The sequence below is a fragment of the Protopterus annectens genome, chromosome 2.part1 (assembly GCF_019279795.1).
Source record: "Protopterus annectens isolate FY-2018-M chromosome 2.part1, PAN1.0, whole genome shotgun sequence".
Taxonomy (NCBI): domain Eukaryota; kingdom Metazoa; phylum Chordata; order Ceratodontiformes; family Protopteridae; genus Protopterus; species Protopterus annectens.
The window spans coordinates 113,452,661-113,471,228 of NC_056729.1; positions in this window are offsets into that span (position 1 = coordinate 113,452,661).

An 18,568-nucleotide genomic window follows, 5' to 3' on the forward strand; every position below is an offset into this window, starting at 1 on the left:
TGGTCTGAAAGCATTTTCAGTTACAATCCTGGCCGTAAGTATAGGGAGCTACAAGACAATACAGTACACAAAACTTTGATTCTGTGAAGCACAGCAAGGTAAAATAATGAACACATTACAAACAGAAACATGTTAGAAAAAAATATATTGCTGTCTCAATGTATGCCGCATTTATAATAGAATTCAATATAGATATGTCCTAACTATGATTATTGATAGTGTCTATTAAAGTATGAATAAAACTATATGGATGAGAAAATGTAAATAAGCTAGTAACAGAAGAAGTGGCCACTATAAGGTAAAAGTAAAGGCAAATAGGAAGTGATTAGTGGATAATAAGAGAGAAAAGAGTCAAAATACACAGTGATATCACCAAGATGTAAAGATGAGCTAGAAGATTGAATCGGTGCAAGAGAGGAAGGTTATGCAGAGTGAGAACTGAAGAAGAATGAAGTTGTTGTAAAGATAAATGGCACAGACTGGGGATGGTTGGTGAAATGTGAAGGTGTTAGAGAAGGGTATGGAAAGTTAAAATGAGTAAGTATGCTGAAGAGGAAAATGTATGATAAAGGTTTTTCATTATGGTATGGAAGATAAAGTATGGATATACTAGGCTAATGGATGTGGACCTGTGAACATGGATAAAATAATGATTGTCAAAACAGTGACACTGTTGATTATTAATGTGTTTTTAAAAGATTTTTTGAAGTTTAATAGGGATGAGACAGATAACCAAGGCATGAAAACACAGACTACAATGTAATCTTGACATTCTTAATAAGACTAGCATATTCTAATAACATTGTAATACATTTAAAATGAACAATAAACAGTAAGTCTTGCCTGCTATAAATTTATACCAATATATTTCAAGTATGACAAGGAAATGGAAATATTAGCAAGAAGCAAATGATTAAATGATTATATTTTTTCCTTAATAGCCATAAGATTGATTTACCAAGATTAAATTAATACACAGAAATCCTGCTTTACTGTCAATACAGCTGTGTAGTGGAAAATGGAGATAATATTTTTTTAATGATATAATAGTATGATCAGCAAATGCAACAGTTTTGCTGAGTTAATGATGAATAATTGTGCAATGCTGAGGTTGTGGGAATAGGTTAAAATATAGGGGCAGGGGCAGCCTTACCTCGTGACATTCATCATTTCTAGGAAATGAGAGCAGAAGACATTTATACGAAGTCCGATCAAGGCAGCTTTATGTTATCTAGTCATTCTGCTATGCAATGAGGAAAAACAGTTACAAACCTTTAAGAGTCCAGAACTAAAAGGCAGGTGGGGACAGGCAAATGCTTTTGAGGCATCAAATATAAATACAGCTTATTTATTATACTTAAACTTATTGTAGTAGATGAGAAGAATCACTGTTAAATCTTCATTTTAGATACAACATGAAATTCAAGTGGACTGCCAAAGTTAAACTATAAAACAAGCATTTGGGTCTACTGGTTGTCTGTAAGAATGCCAATGACAATATTGACAAGAGAAGTAGGACTGCAATTCTTTGAATGATCTGACTGTAAATCGATTTTTCAAATGAAAAGGCAAATGAATGCCACCGACCGATTTATTATAAAGTATGTAGATCAAGCCTTCCTATATATTTGCATGATTTAGTATGGGTAGAGTTTGTTGTGCATTTGAATTTCCAGCCCTTGACATTTGGAGGGTTTGAATTTAATTAAGTTAATTATTTCTTCGAGAGATTGTTTATAATCTGGTTTATTTTTTACCTCTTTTGAGAGAGTAGATCCATTAATCTTATTAAGTAATTGCTAATGCTTTTAGAAACACTATCCATGTTGATATTTAAGGATGCATTCTTGTTACGGAAAAAGGCTGATTATGGAGTTTGAGTCAATATATTCATTGTTACCATATTTAAATATAGGAATAGCTTTTTTCTAATTTAAAGATGTTGTCTAGCAATCAGGGGGTTGTGGGCAGCCGTGGTGGTGCAGCGGTTAGCATTGCCACCTCACAGCAAGACGTTCTCCAGCTCGATCCTCAGCTGGGGTGCCTTCTGTGCGAAGTCTGCATGTCCTCCCTGTGGTTGCATGGGTTTCATCCAGGTGCTCCTGTTTCCTCCCACATCCCAAAAACATTATGTAGGGGATTGGATACTCTAAATTGGCCCTAGGCATGAGTGCGTGCATGTGTGTGCCTTCTGTGGAAGGTTTGGCGCCAGGCTGGTAAATCGGCATCAAAAAACTCCACTGCCAATCATGAGTGGACAGGTGATCCACTGTGGCAACCCCTAACTGGGAAAAGTCAAAAGAAGAAGTCTAGTGATCAGGGGGTTACTGGGACCCAGTCAGCCTTACAGGTACGTTTTTTTTTTTCCTTATTCAGCATACATCTGTCTTGTATAAACTTTTGAATTAAGAATTCCTACAAAGTTTCTTGTAGCCACAAATAAATCACAACAATAATTCAATTAACTTGTATCTTGACAAAACAGGCTATGGGGTGAAGACTAATGGGCAGCTGTAGTTTATCAGATGAGTGTCAGTGGAGGAAAAACTAACTACACTGTGGCCAGCTCGAATTCTAGGATCATATTCTTGGTGAATCGTCTTTCGCAATGATATATTTAAGATAGATAATTAGACTTTGTTTGGCATTTGTTGCAGGAAATAGTGTGAACACCCCACATTTTTGCAATGCTTAGAGCTTACTTTTTTTGGAACTGAAGTGATACAGTGCTGGAAAGTTGAATTGCTACATGACATAAATGTAATTTTAGTATACTTCATCTTAATAATTGTAGTTCTGAGGTTCGTTAAAGGGCCATCATATTCAACAGTTTATTGGTAAAATCCACAGAGCAATATACACTGTGCTTCACATTGCCCAGAATGGAATGTCTTCCATTAAAGTTGCACAGACAGTAAATATGAAGAAAAGCCTTCCGGAGGAGTCGTGGTATTCTGAAGTAGCTGTTATACATATATAGATGTGCACATGCAAACACACACACACACACACACACACACACACACACACACACACACACACACACACACACACACACACACACATAGACACAAACACAAACCCATGCTCAGATGCACACACACAAACACACACACACACACACACACACACAAACACACACACAAACACACACACACACACACACACACACACACACACACACACACACACACCCCACACACACACACACACACACACAGATATACACATACACAGATATGTGTATGTATGTATGTATATATATATATATATATATATATATATATATATATATATATATATATATATATATATATATATGTATGGGTTCCATATACTAGATCGAATTTTCACTAATTCGAAATAGTGCATGGAATGCTCACTGCAGAGAAAGTGCACTTAATCGAAAGTGGACTTACGTGAAGTTCAGTACAACAAACGGGTGTTGTACTGAACTTCCATGCAGTACTCATGGACCTTAAGATTAGGGCTCGTGTCATAGTAAGGGGATAGCCCTATGGGCTATCAGCTTTCCATGACCTGTGCCCTAAACCTAAGGTCCATGATGACTGCAGTGCAGTGAAGGACAAAGCAATGTCCTCCACTATGGTGTGATAGTCACAAGCCTTAGGCTTAGGGCATGGGTTAGGGTAAGGGGATAGCTTTAATAACTATTCCCTTACCCTAACCTGTGCCCTAACCCTAAGGTCAGTGACTATCACACCATAGTGGAGGACATAGCTTGTTTTTTATGTCCTCCACTGTGCTGCGGGGATTTTGATGAAGTGCACTTGCGCAAAAGTTCACTTTCGTTAAAGTGAACTTTCGCAGAATTGAGGCTTCCTATTTCAAGTTCTAAGTAATGAACTTTCATTCTTGTAATAGGAATCCATATAAATATAGGGTCTATATTAAAACATTGAATGCTTAAAACAGCGAACGATGTTTCATCTACCCTATTTCAGCAAAAGCTGAAAATGTTGACATCTCAGAACAGCGATTTCTTCTAGGGAAAGAAATCGCTGTCCCAACCAAAAAAAAAAAAAGTAAACAGTTCCACACACATACACATGTACCTTAACCCTAATTCTACCCCCTGAAAAAGTAAACAGCTAAAGACATACACACGTAACTCAACCATACATCTAACGCAAAATAAAAAGTAAACATTTTAAAACATATGCACTTACCTTAACCTGCACCCTAAGCCTAAGGTCAGTAACTGTTGCACAGTTACATAAACAGTTCCAAATGCATACACACTTACCTTAACCCTAATTCTACCCCCCAAAACAAAAGTAAACAGCTGAAAACACATACACACGTAACTCAACCATACATCTAACGCAAAAAAAAAGTAAACATTTTAAAAAAGTTTCACTTACCTTAACCCGCACCCTAACACTAAGGTCAGTAACTGTTGCACGTTTACCCTCAGGAGCTATACCGGATAAGGGAATCTCTGAGACCACACTACAATGCAGAACATGGCAAAGCAACGAAGCAGTCAAGCGACTTCTTTCCCATGGAAAGAATTCGCTGAACTGCCGCTTCGCTGTTTTGCCTGTTCACTCTTTAGGTGTAGATGAAAATGCATGCGTTTTCATCGTTCTAATAGGAACTCATATATGTATATATATATATATATATATATATATATATATATATAAGAGAGAGAGAGAGCGTTAGACATGGGTGTATCTCATTTCAGCTAAAAATCAACTTATTCAACACAACTTATCTAAACTATCAAAACTCAAAAAAAAAAAAAAAACACAGCAACTGTTTTTGTGCATTGTAAAATGATCTTTGATTACTGGTGTGAGTTTTCTTAAGGATGCATTAATCCTGTGTTGATGCACTTCCAGTGTTTTTTTTCCCTTTCTTCCTCTGTAGTATAATTATGGAGTTGTTTTATATAAGCTGAAGTCTAGAGAAGGAGGATCTTCCCACATGGGGTACAGGTGAGCTTGATCCCCGACAAGAAAAATTTGTTCTGGATTTTTTTTGAGTTTTGTTGGTTTTGATTAAATGAGTTTGCTTGCATTGTGTTCGATAAGTTGTGTTTAGATCAGCTGAGTTTAGATGAAAAGACTTACCATTATATACATTTATGGAATTAGTCAGAATGTTTGATTTGCATTTCCTCAACATTCTTAAGGTCAGCATAGTAACATCAAATCACACAGCAGCTAGACCCTCCAGTGTTTGCACTGAGGCTACTCCTTAGAACATACAAAATAACAAACAGTGTTTTTACAGGTTGGGTTACCCTTCTAATAAGTCTATATACTAACTCTGAGATCACACAGTCCTCGGGGATGGGGCATATTTCCCTTCCCCAGATATTATCCCTTGTCATACAACGTTTGACTATCTTAGCCACAATCAACCAATTTTACAGAGTCCATATGTATATGTACGGGTCTACTGTATAACACCGAAAATCCACTTGTTCAAAAATGAACAGTAGACCCTTGGTTAAGCGAAAGTGCACATAAGTAAAAGTGCACTTCCACGAAGCATGGTTCAACAAACCATTCAGGGAAACTGAAGCGCCGTGGCACACTAGAGTGGGGAATAGGGATTTTACCTGTTCCCCACTGTAGTGCAATCTCGGAGTTGGCATATTTAAGTAGGGGGGGGTGTAGGGGGCACAGCCCCCCACTTAATGTATTGATATAAAGTGTTTTCCTTTTTTTTTCCATCTTTTTACCAGTTCGTTGAAATGAGTTTCATGAAAGTGCACTTTTGAATAAGTGCAATTTCACGTAACTGAATTGTCTACTGCTCTTTTTCGAATAAGTGATATTCGATTAAAAGCAGTAGACCCATATATACATATATAGAATCCATATGTATATGTACACACACACACACACACACACACACACATATATATATATATATATATATAAAATATATATATATATATATATATATATATATATATATATATATATATATATGTATATATATATATATATATATTTGAATTTCATAACATTGAGACCAAAACATCTAAATACCAAAAGACTGAAAACCAAAACATTAACAACTCAGAATATTGAAAGTGTGCTTCATAACACTGAAAACTAAAATGTATATGTAAATAACATCCTTTCCACCTATAACAACACCAAACTAACAAACGCACTTTCTACTACTTTTCTGCAAGTCCCCCTGCACCCTGCATGTGGGGGGCTCTGCCCCTCATACCCTCCATAAATTAATTATACCTACTCTAAGATAGCACTATAGTGGAAAAAAGTGTGATCTGGGAGTTGGTATATTTAATTTCCACTGTAGTGCGATCTTGGAGTTGTTATATTTAATATATGGGCAGTGTGAGTGACAGAACCCCCCACATGGGGTGCGCATGGGCCCCCCTTGCAGAAACATAGTAGAAAGTGTGTTTATTAGTTAGGTAATGTTGTAGGTGAAGGGGATCTTATTTATTTGTGCAATGTAGTTTTCAATGTTATAAAGCACACTTTCAATGTTTTGAATTTTCAATGTTTTCAGTGTTTTGAATTTTCGATGTTATGGTCTCAATGTTATGAAATTTCAATGTTATGAAGTAGACCCATAATATATATATATATATATATATATATATATATATATATATATATATATATATGTTCACTGAAGCAGCACTTCCCCATAAGTATGCTTGTTGTTTCTGTCATACTACGGTGCGGTAAGGGAAAATTCCCTTTTCCTCACTGCAGTGCAATCTCAGAGTGAAAAAATTAAAGAAGGGGGGTGTGGGGGGCTTGGTATTCAAGTAGATTTTGACTTTTTTTAACATACTTTAACAAAAGTGCTTTTTCGATGGAAGCACTTTCGTTAAAGTGTGTTCGGTGGTAATGGATTTGGGCTTTTGAACTTTCGTTCAAAAGTCCTAGATCTATATATATATATATATATATATATATATATATATATATATATATATATATATATATATAAAGTGAAGTGAAGTCATACACAATTTTACTGATACCTTTTATTAAATTGCATGTACAGGACTGTTCATCAGTTAAACAGTCAAGCAGTCAAAACTGTGTAAATAGGTAATTGAATTAATGTTTTAAAGGCTGGGATTTCGATATCCTTTTTAAATTCAGAGTATCATTTAATTGTGTTGTCAAACATGCATAATAATCCACTTAACATATCATTCTGTATGATTTAATACATTTTTCAGTATCTTCCATCCTCAGATCATAACCCACATGGTCAGTCACATGGAACTTTATTTTGCTTCATTTGTACAATTCAGTGTGCAAATGTATTAAAAACATTTAGAAATGTATCTTAGATTGAATGGCTGGACTCATAGACTTGGCTCCTTAACTTGCTAATAGAACAACCGCAGTGTCTGCAATATTTTATGAGAGCAATTAAAGTGCTTGTTGTGATTATATGTGCATTACATAAGAGTACTATATTAATGATATGCATTTGCGGTAAACCTACTCTGTGAACATCTATCACATTTAAATGCACTGTGCTTTTATTACTTTGCTCTGCTGACACATCATGGTTGTTAAATCTGTCACTTAATTTTCTTGACCTCTTGTTCACAAATAGTGAAAGCCCAACCCCCCCCCCCAATTTGTCTCCCTAAACTCTTCTTTATATTTTGTCTCTCTCCATACTCATAATATGTAGTCTAATTGGAAGTTTTGCACTTTGGGAAACAATTGGCAAGATAAATTAAGAACAAGTCATTTAACTTCCCCAGTCCCCTCATATATCAATATAGCAAAGAAGAATAACAAGGAAGGAAATAAAAAAAAATTTCAGAAACAAATAGAGAAAGCATCACAAACTGTTATTACCAACCTGAGGCAAGGCACGCATGTATTTCTACTATTACAGATAGTTTATTTTCGGGTCACTGATCCAGTACTCACGTAGCCTTCTATGCCGCAAATCATAATTATAGGCTCACTGCCTGTTTGCTACCTAACCTGAAAACAAAGTAATTTCCATTGGTCACCTCACCTAAGACCTCTCTCATCTACGTACAGTATCTACATCCTCACAGAGGTAATTAATGACACTGGTTGGGGATGGCACCATTTTTAAATCTGTAATATAGGGTTCTCAGCAGCATCTCTAGAGCACCCGATTCATAGCGTGCCTGTCACATAGGTTATTTTTCTATTTCTACACATCTTACTCACTTGATTGAAATATTTCTTATTGATTATGTATGTTTTTGACCTATGGAAGGAATTTGAATTCTATGTATAAGACTTTGGCCACAATATATGGATTTGCACAATACCGAGCGCAGTGTCTAACCATACCCTTCTGTGAATCTCTTTCCTGCAGTCTATATAGTTAGCCTACTAGCCTTTTACTACATAACTTATTAGTTATAAGATATAGGCGACTGCACAAACTGCTTCTTTGGATGATTGTTTTATTAGCCGCATTGAGTGAACTATTTATCATATGGTGAAAATCTACAATGTGTTTGATGCTTCTAGATATACTAAGTTGGAAGTGTAAATCTAGCTGGATAGATGGGATACTGTTTCAGTTTAAACAACATTACAACTGTTTAAGGCTTGAACCTATGCCTCATTATATTGTTTTACCCTGTTTATGTTTCTGGACTAATTTCAGCCTCTACATACTAATATAGTTAGTAATTTTGTATGCTGTTAGTGAATTTGTTTTATTCTACATACTCAGCTAACCTAGCTCTACTATTCCATTCTACATTGCAATTATTCTGTCCTTTGCCTGCTCCCTCAACCCCCTTACCTCTACTGTCTTTTTCTTTTCTTGCAGTAACCTAAACAAATACAATTCAAAGTGTTTACCCACTGCTGGAACTCAGGAACACTGGACAAACTGTGGTGTTCAAGCATCCTCTATAATTTTGTTGTCTGACCTGCAAGTGTATGTTCCCTGCAGTATTGTATTGCTTATTCTCTAATTCTTAAACCAGAAACTCCCCATTTATTTTAAGGTATTGACATACACACTTCTAGAGTCATAACTAGTTAAAACCCACCCTCAGTTTGTCTCCCTAAATTCTTCTTTATATTTTCTCTCTCTCCCTACTCATAACATTCAATCTAATTGGAAGTGTCCATTTGCCTTTTGTGCTTTGGGAAACAATTGGCAAGATAAATTAAGAATGAGTCATTTAATATCCTCAATCCCTTCATATATCACTATAGCAATGAATAACAAGGAAAGAAATAAAAAGCATTCAGACAAGAATAGAGAAAGCCTCACAAAATGTTATTACCAACCTGAGACAAGGCAAGCCTGTAACTCTGCTATTACAGATAGTTTATTTTCAGGTTGCTTATCCAGTGCATGGTTTATCCTGCTCTGTTTACTCTTGCTACTCTTGGGCTCATTCTGCTTCCCTACCCTACCCCCATTTCCACCCATCCCCAATTTCCTTAAATTTATACCTAACCACACCACACCTTTTCCTCCCCTCTGCCTATTCACACCCATCTTCTCAATTATCAACCATACCTCCTCAACCCCACCCTCTCCACTACATATTCCAACCACTACTCTCTACCACTTTCTCTACCCTCCCTCTCCTACTCTGCCCTACTACCCCACCACACTATCCAACATGCATCTCTGCTACTGCTTATTAACCAATACTCTTTTACTCCATTTTCTTTACCTCCCTCCACCCATACTATATCAGACAATTTGACTCTCCAGTACTTCCACTGTCCACTCATTTCTCTCAATCCCACACTTATACTGACATCAGCTCACAACTTTATAACAACTCAATCTCTCTTCTCATGCCTTTCAAACACATACAGACTTACTATCCCAATTCCTCAGCTTCCAGATATCAAAAACTGATTAACAAACTTAGACATCTTTTATTACACTCTGCAACACAAATTAAACTCCAAGCTGACATCCATCCCAACCCAGGTCCCAACAACCTTTTCCCCCTGCTAGAATCTTCCCCACCTACTACCTCAACAAATTCTATTGTCTACTGCACATTCCTATACCTACCCCAACTTGCACAAACCTCTAATTCTGACCTGCTATTTACCATTTTCAATCTCCATAGCATCATAAGTAAAACTAGTGAATTCCATGCTGCCCTAGTCACCTACTCTCCAGACATAGCTGTGATAACTGAAACCTGTTTAAAGCCCCACATTAAAGACAAAGAGGTTATCTCAACTGGCTATAGCATCATTAGACTAGACAGACTTAATAAAAGAGGTGATGGAGTTGCCATTATATTTAAAGACATCCTCAAAGTTGCACAATGAAACTGTGCTCCTTCTGACTTACCCAACTCCAAAATCCTAACTACATGCCTTGAAATCAACCAAAACAAATCAAGAATTATCCCAGATACCTATCTCTCTCCAGGCAATAACCTTTCCATAGCAAAGAAAACAGCACCAGCTACCTGATAAAGAACTGTCTCACACAAAACAATCCGATATAAAGAAAAACAGGCTGACCCAGTCACCATGACTGATATAAATCCACTTTAATTGTAGAGACTCTCGACTGCTTCATCAGACTCAAATAAAATCCTTTTATACACCTACTTTTATACACTCAATAATCAATTAAAACATTAATTAAAAAAATATCAATTATGCATGGTAAACTTCATATAAGCACATCATTTAAAAAGTAGTAAAACGTATAGCAAAAAATACATTTGTCCGATAATAACTCATTAATGCTTAAGTGTCCTAGCTTTTAGAAAAGGTTTCAGGGACACTGCCTCATTAATCCCTGGAGAGGTATGTGCATTCAATCTGAGTATCCATCTTTGCTCTGCAAGCTCATTCCTGTTTTTAAGTCCCCATCCCTCATTCCTTCCTGCATAATCTCTAGACCAATACATTTAAAGGAATGCTGTCTGCCCTAAGTTTCTACATGCTTAAAAAGTGCATTTGTTTCCTTTTTATTAGAAATATATCTGTAGTGCTCCTGTATGCATTCCTTTAGCATACGATTAGTCTTTCCTACATAGTAAGCATTGCATATTATGCAGAAAGAAAAATACACCATATTTTTTGTTCTGCAGTCAGCATACTGCCTAGCTTGTAATTCAAAGTGCAGATCAGGGTGGATATATGTGGTACATGAATGAATATACCTGCATGCTGAACAGTTCCTGCACATATAAGTGCCTTTCCTTTCAGATAAATTGTTCAGTCTATTACTCTTGTTGCCATGGCACAGTTGACGTTTAAGGGACCTACCTCTTATTTTTAAAAGCAAAACTAGATGCATCTTCTATAAAACCATCCAGGTCTTTAATAGTTTTCAAGATGTTCCAATTTCTTTTGAATACTTCACAAAAATACTAATGTCACTGCTAAAAGTAAGGGGGAATCCAAGTTTACCATCATTACTGCCATTCACCTGTGGTGTATTATTGGCTCCCTCAGAAAAAATGGTCTACCTCTGGTGTTTCTCTCTCTCTTCATTTCAACTACATAGTTATCATACATATTACCAGGATATCCTCTCTCTAAAAACTCTTCTTTAAGCTTATCTAATGCTGCCTTAAGCTATGACTCATCATTATGTAGTCTCATCATCCTAAGGATTTGCCCTTTCACTACATTTTTACCTACAAATTTCGGATGCATACTGTCTTTATGTAGCAAAGCATTTTTCCTCGTGGGTTTCCTGTGAATACTTGTCAGCATTCCTAGAATATCTGATTTCTTTAGTTTAACATCAAGGAATTCTATCTCTTCCTGTGAAAATGTAACGGTAAATTTCAAGAAAGAGGTAGTGCCATGCAGATATTCAATAAATTAAATAAGTTCATTTTGCGTACCTTTCCATAGAAAAAACATGTCATCAACAAAATGAGTGTACCAAATTAAGTTGTTCCTAAATTCCTCTTTCTCCAGGAATGATTCAAACTCCCTTTGAACCAATACAAGATTGGCATAGCTGTTGGCACACAGAGTGCCCATTGCCACACCAATCTTTTGAAGGTACATCACATCTCCAAAACTAAACAGGTTTTTTTCTAGGATAATCTCAAGTAGAGAGCATATCAACCTGATCTTTTCATTGGTAAAAACACGTTTAGAATGCAGCAGGCTTCTGATGTTTTCAACACCCCAGGCATTGGGTATGACTGTAAATAGAGAGACTATATCTAGTGTAACAAAATAAAATGTTTCAGTTAGGTCTTTAGTCTTGCTATATAGTAACTGTAGAAACATTCTAATGTCTTTCAACACACTACTACATGTCTCTAGCACAGGATGCAGATATTTTTCTACATAAATAGACATGGGCTCTGTAGCCCACCCCTTGCCTGAGACTATAGGTCTCATAGGTGGAGTCCTCAAGTTCTTATGTACTTTAGGTAATCCATATATAGCTGGAAATACTGGATTTTCAATAGTAAAGTACTTAAATAGATCTTCTGTAATCATCCCATTAACTAAAAGATCAAACAACATAACAGAGATTCTATCTATTATTCCCTTAGCTTGTATTCGGGTTATTATCTGATATGTATTCTCTTCCCCTAATAGTAATCTCATTTGTGTCATATATTGATCTTTGTCCAACACCACAATGCCTCCACCTTTATCAGCTGGCCCTATTTCAATAGACTCTAAGGTTCTCAATTCAGATAGTGCCTCATTCTCTGTTTTACTTAAATTATACCGCTTAACTATAGTACCTTCATCAAAGACTTTTCAAATTTCATTCTCACAGACAGAAACAAATGTGTCCACTATCGGATGTGTTTTAGGTACAAAAGTATTGGGTTTAGCGAAGGTATGCATCACATTATCAGTATTTTTAAACATAGTCTTAAGAGTCAACTTTCTAGCATTCTTAATGTTAGAAATGACCAAAAATACCCAAACAACTAGTGCCATTCGTAAAGTACAAAGTAGTACATCCAACTGTACCAGTCAAGCTTCTTCTTTTTCAGAGGTTATGGGTCAGCAGAAAGGAACTTTGTTAGTGCCGTTTCAACTACAAGAGGCACTACCAATGAAAGGGAGATCGAGGAGTCGAGGAAGGAGAGGGAAAACCCTTGAGAAATCCAACAGTCTAACTGCACAGCAGAGGGTAACACAGAGCAGAACTGCAAAGGTTTGGTCATAAATATCTCTAGCATACCATTGACTTCTACACAAACCTCTGTGTTAAGTAAAGGCTTATCTTTTATTCCATCGCAAAAGACTGATATGGCTGATATCCTACAGGAGTTAAGAATGTTCGCTAGAATGTTGACTCTAGCAATGTTGTAGCAATGTTGAGGGGCTGTCCCTCCTAATGTGGGACAGGTGGTAACCGTATGCCTACGACTAGCTATAACCACACCTACCGTAATGATTTACCTCTGAGTTAGCACTAACAGACACACGATGCAGACACACACACACATTACAGTCACACAGAAATGCACACGGCACCCTCAACACACACATACACAGACTACGGAAATCACAAACACAGTTGAACACAGTACCTATGTGGACTGCAACACCAGCAGTAGTAACTAAATGTCCCTTCATATTGTGATAATATTACTCGCGGTTCTAGTGTTCCGGTACTGTGTTCTTTTGGTTTTTCAGCCTCGTGGCTACGTGTGTCAGTATGTGACACATTCCATAGTTGGCAGTATCCTATTTATTTGTACCTCCATGGTTGTGTACATGTCGTTGACCTATATATATATTTGCAGATATCGGTGACTCCGTATATATCAACATATATCTCTTTATTACCCTTTCTATCTGTATTATATATACATATATATATATATATATATATATATATATATATATATATATATATATATATATATGTATCTGACAGAGAGAGTGACAGGCAGAATACACCTTTCATTGTGGTCTTGTCAGTGTATACTGTTTCCTGGACTCCGCACGTTTGTGTTTGAACCTGTCACATTACACACCTACCATAGGTACATCTTGGCTATCATAGTGTTAGGTGATTGTGTACATGATTACGTGTTCTACTCCTGGCAGTGGTCATTTTAACCTTCAGAGCAGGCACTATTAGTACAGGGGTGAATAATGCTGGTTTCACCTGTTCTAAACATCATTGACCGTGATCTGCGCGATATTCAGAGAAGCTTAGCCCTGTTTCGCACATATCCGTATAGTCATATTTAAACGACGCTTACCAGCACTGGGCAACGTATATTCCCACTAATGTGTGCTAAACCTGATCTGCTGACCTACATCCGACATGCATTATTCGTGCCTTCGGGATTACGTTACATCCCTTGCAGGACGTGGGACCGGGAACATGCACGACGGTCACTGCATTTACCACTTGGGCATCCGGGATTTGTATACGTGTTATGACTTTTTGTATGTGGGCTATAATACGGCTGTTACTCCATACTGCAATCACATGGGTAACTCAGTTAGTTTACATATGGATGAGTCCTATTAATGGTATGTCCATGTGATGTGTAATGGATGTGCTCCAGCATTGGGTATATATATCACAGTGAGCCACACACTATAATCTGCTACACCTTCAAACGACAGTAGGTGGAGCATGCTGGGGTGACAGATACCTGTCATGGGTACACCCCATGCCTTGACACAACATCCTTGATTACATTATGTGGAGCCCCTCATTAACACACCAGGGAATCCATGCAGAGTGTGTGGGGAACAGTGATTACAAACATGGGATCTGGCAATTGCCTCTGCTCCACTGAGCGACAGTTGGTTACTCGATGTTGTGGTGACAGCAGACACTGTTTGCTTTGATTGATGTATGGCCTCTGACAATCGGGTGTGTCCCTACCGATTTACCTGGGAACCTATACACACAGTACCAACATATGCTGATAGGTGCGTGTACTGTTCAGGTGTTGACATTCCTTGTTCCAATAGCTGTTTTGTGTACAATGGTTGAGGGCTGCCTATGTAGGATTCACACAGTAGCCCACCTATACATTACAATTTGCAGGTGGTCGTGTGTGTGTGCCATCCATTTTACTGTGTGTGCAGGTGGAGAGGTGTGTCAGTCCATAGGGGCCTACACTGTCAGAGTATGTGCTATACGTTCCTTCTTTGCCAAGGCATAGGCATATTGGGCATGCCTCCGTCTGCCTACTGGGGCTGGCACAGGGTGTTCGTGGTCTGAATCCCTATGTGCCCGTGATGGCCTATGAGGGTCTTCACCATTTTGTCCCTGCTGCAGCTGTTTCCGCAGGATCATATTATGTAGCATGGCACATACTATGAAGATGTGGGCACACATGCCTGGAGAGTACTGCAAGGTTCCACCAGATATATCCAAGCAACGGAACCATGATTTTAGCATCCCGAACACATGATCTACGGTGATTCTGGTTTGTGAGTGGGCCTCATTATGGCGTTCCTGCATGGGTGTGTGTGCATTTCAGATGGGAGTCATCCTCCACAGCTCCAGTACATAGCCAGCATCCCCTACAAGGTGGCCATGTGGGATGTCCCCCCTGACAAATACCTGATACAGCTGTGAGGCATGCCAGATATAGGAGTCATGGTAGCTTCCAGGGCTGCCAGCACACACATCCATGATAATGGCCTGGGCATTGCACATGACCTGGCAGTTGATGGATTGTAATCCCTTGTGGTTCATGTAGCGCCTACCATGCTCACTGGGTGGTGACTTGATATGTATGTGCGTGCAGTCTATCATACCCAGTACCTCCGGGTAGTGTGCCACATGGTGGAAGTGATGCATATTGCTGGCCAACTCCTCCTGCATTCGGGGGAAGTATATATGCTCATTGGCATGTGGTAACATGGCATCCAGGAACTGGTGTAGTACCCTGGATGCTGATGCCTGTGAGATCCCCATTATATCTCCAGTTGGCCTTTGAAAGGTACCTGTGGCTAGTATTCGCAAGCTTACACATACCTTTGTATCCACTGGGATGGGTCCCCTCTGTTGTTTCTGGATCTCAGGCGTAGCTGGCACAGCTCAACTATTTGCTGTAAGATGTCCCTGTCCACTCTGTAACGCTCTACTATCTCCAGATTATGTAGCCCCTGGTAGGTTACTCTTGGTCTGAACACTGTTCTCCTCCTCCGGGGCCTGCAGTGGTTGTCAGCATCATCCTCCACAACACTGTCAGTCTCTAACACATGGTGATGAATCCTAGCTATGGCAGCTCCCAACATGTACATTTTAAAAGTTGCCCGTATGTTTACACCTATGGTGCAGTGTTTGGGAATACACAGGTGAGTGTGGGGTGGTTTCACACTTTATACTATTGTGCTGTGAACACCAATGATGTCATAGGGTGTGTATGTACAATCGTAGCTACAGGGTATCTTATATGTTTTATTACAGGAGCTACTATTGTGGTGCCTTTGGTGTTGAATTACATTTGGCTGCCATGGATTACCTCTTGCCCTTCCCTTTACATTTCTTCAAGTTTCACCTACCATTTTCTGGCATGCATCCAGCAGCCTGCTTTCATTTGTACTTTCCTAGACCTGACTTATCTTGCATAATGTGTTCTATTGCCGGTCTACTGCAGGTTTGCTTTGCTCTGCTATGACAGTTCTCCTTTCTTTGCAATCCGACACCTCCCCTATCCTGTTTTGCAGGTTTCTGCGAGCAGGCTTGTCAGCTGCCGTCGATTGCCCACTGTGAGTTAATAGGTGTTAATTGCTCAGTTGTACTCCAATTACCCTACTGCGGCATTTCCTTATTTTCTTCCCCTGATCTTCCTTTTTGTTCTATGGTGTACGGTGCGTGCATCCACTTACCGGGTTTTGGGCATGTTTTCATCCCTGTAACATGCGCTTTCGGGCACCATATGTGCTCTCAGCTAAACGATGCTATACCTACCTCCCCACCCCTGTCCTGCAGCTTTGCTTAGCAATGGCCAGGCCAGATTTGCATTGCTCCAATGTGCTTACAGGTATGGTGGCACACCCCACTGCTGATGTCATGTATACCTCTGAGCCACTCCTCGCTGTTGTAGCGCTGCGCCGTATGGTACATCCTTAATCCAGTGGGACGTTTGCGATTCAGTATTACCTGCCTCATTTGCATGGCATTGACTACTAATTTATAGTTACTGTGCCGAACACTGTCACAGACCCTTAGCAACCCTTGCAGCTTGGTCGTGGTGTACCATTCATACCATTGAGTATTATGGTGAAATCCTGATTTGTATTACATTGCAATTTTATGGCATTTGTATATATTTTCTTTGTGTTGCCATTTGTGCACACATGCCCTGCGGTTGTACTTTGCGTTACTGTGGACATGACATTAAATATTTTTTAGGTGTTCTGCATCTTTTCTTATGCCATTGGCTGTATATTTAGCCATTGGCATATGTTAACTTTGTAATACATGAGTCTGGTCCGCTTTCATAGCTCTGATGTTCTGTTTGGAAAAATGTAAACCGTGTTTTTTGGTTTACATTTCTGTGGACTTACGCTACACTTGCACCAATTCATGTATCGCTATGTACCTTCATTTGCATGGAGCAGCACTGCGCATGGGGTGATTAGCATACCTAAGCCGAGGGCTGCGCAGATCTGTCGTACGCTGGTAGTGCACGTGGAATTGGACCGTACCCGAATCGCTTGGTGGCCATATTTGGCGTTATACCGCCTACGCTACGCCTGCACCTGGCGCAAGCTTCATGAATCCTGGGGTTAATTTGGGATGTGGCATCTGGTTAATGGAACTATATTGTACAAATTTTCACTTATAAATGTTGCATTCCTTTTAAATAAAAATTTTAAATTTAGATTCAGATTAAAAAATTCAAGCAGGAATTTTCATCTAACAAGGCAGCACTACTGGAAGGTAAACAGGATGATAATTTAATCTAAATTCAAAGTCATAATAGATAAACTAAAAACTAGGAAATGAGGATCATTGTTAAAAAAAATGGGTGGAGAATTATTGTTACATCTGTGAAAAAAATCTTTGCAGGTTTAAAGTAAATTCAGTTCAATATTATTTTTCTGTGGTAGTTTGTGCTTATACAAACATTATGTATTTTGCACTTGCTCTGTATGCAATATGTTCTATACTGGATGACCTAGTAGAAAGTTAAATGAACAAGTCTATGAACATTGTTATTCAGTCAAGCATTATTATGGACATGCACTTAGTTGTATGAATGTTAAAACTTGTGAGTCTTATGTAAATGGCTATATATTTTCATGAGGGCATTGCAAGAAATTGAGTAGTGCATGTGCAGACCTCAGCATTGCAAGAGTACAGGAATGTTTATAATGTGTGTTTGAATACTAAAATTTAGAATATCTGGCATAATTATGCATTCTTATTTTCCAGTGACACTAGTAAGATTATGGCATGCCATTATATAGTTAGAAAACTGAATTTTAAATACATTATGTTTTGAATGATTTTGAATAAAATTTTACATGACTGAGATAACTGATGACTATAAGGAAACTAAATGTAACTCATAGAAGAAATCTTATGGTGTATAGCATAGTGATGTATGTTGGATATTTTATTTATTTATTTTACATTTGTTTACGGGGATAGTCTGACTGGA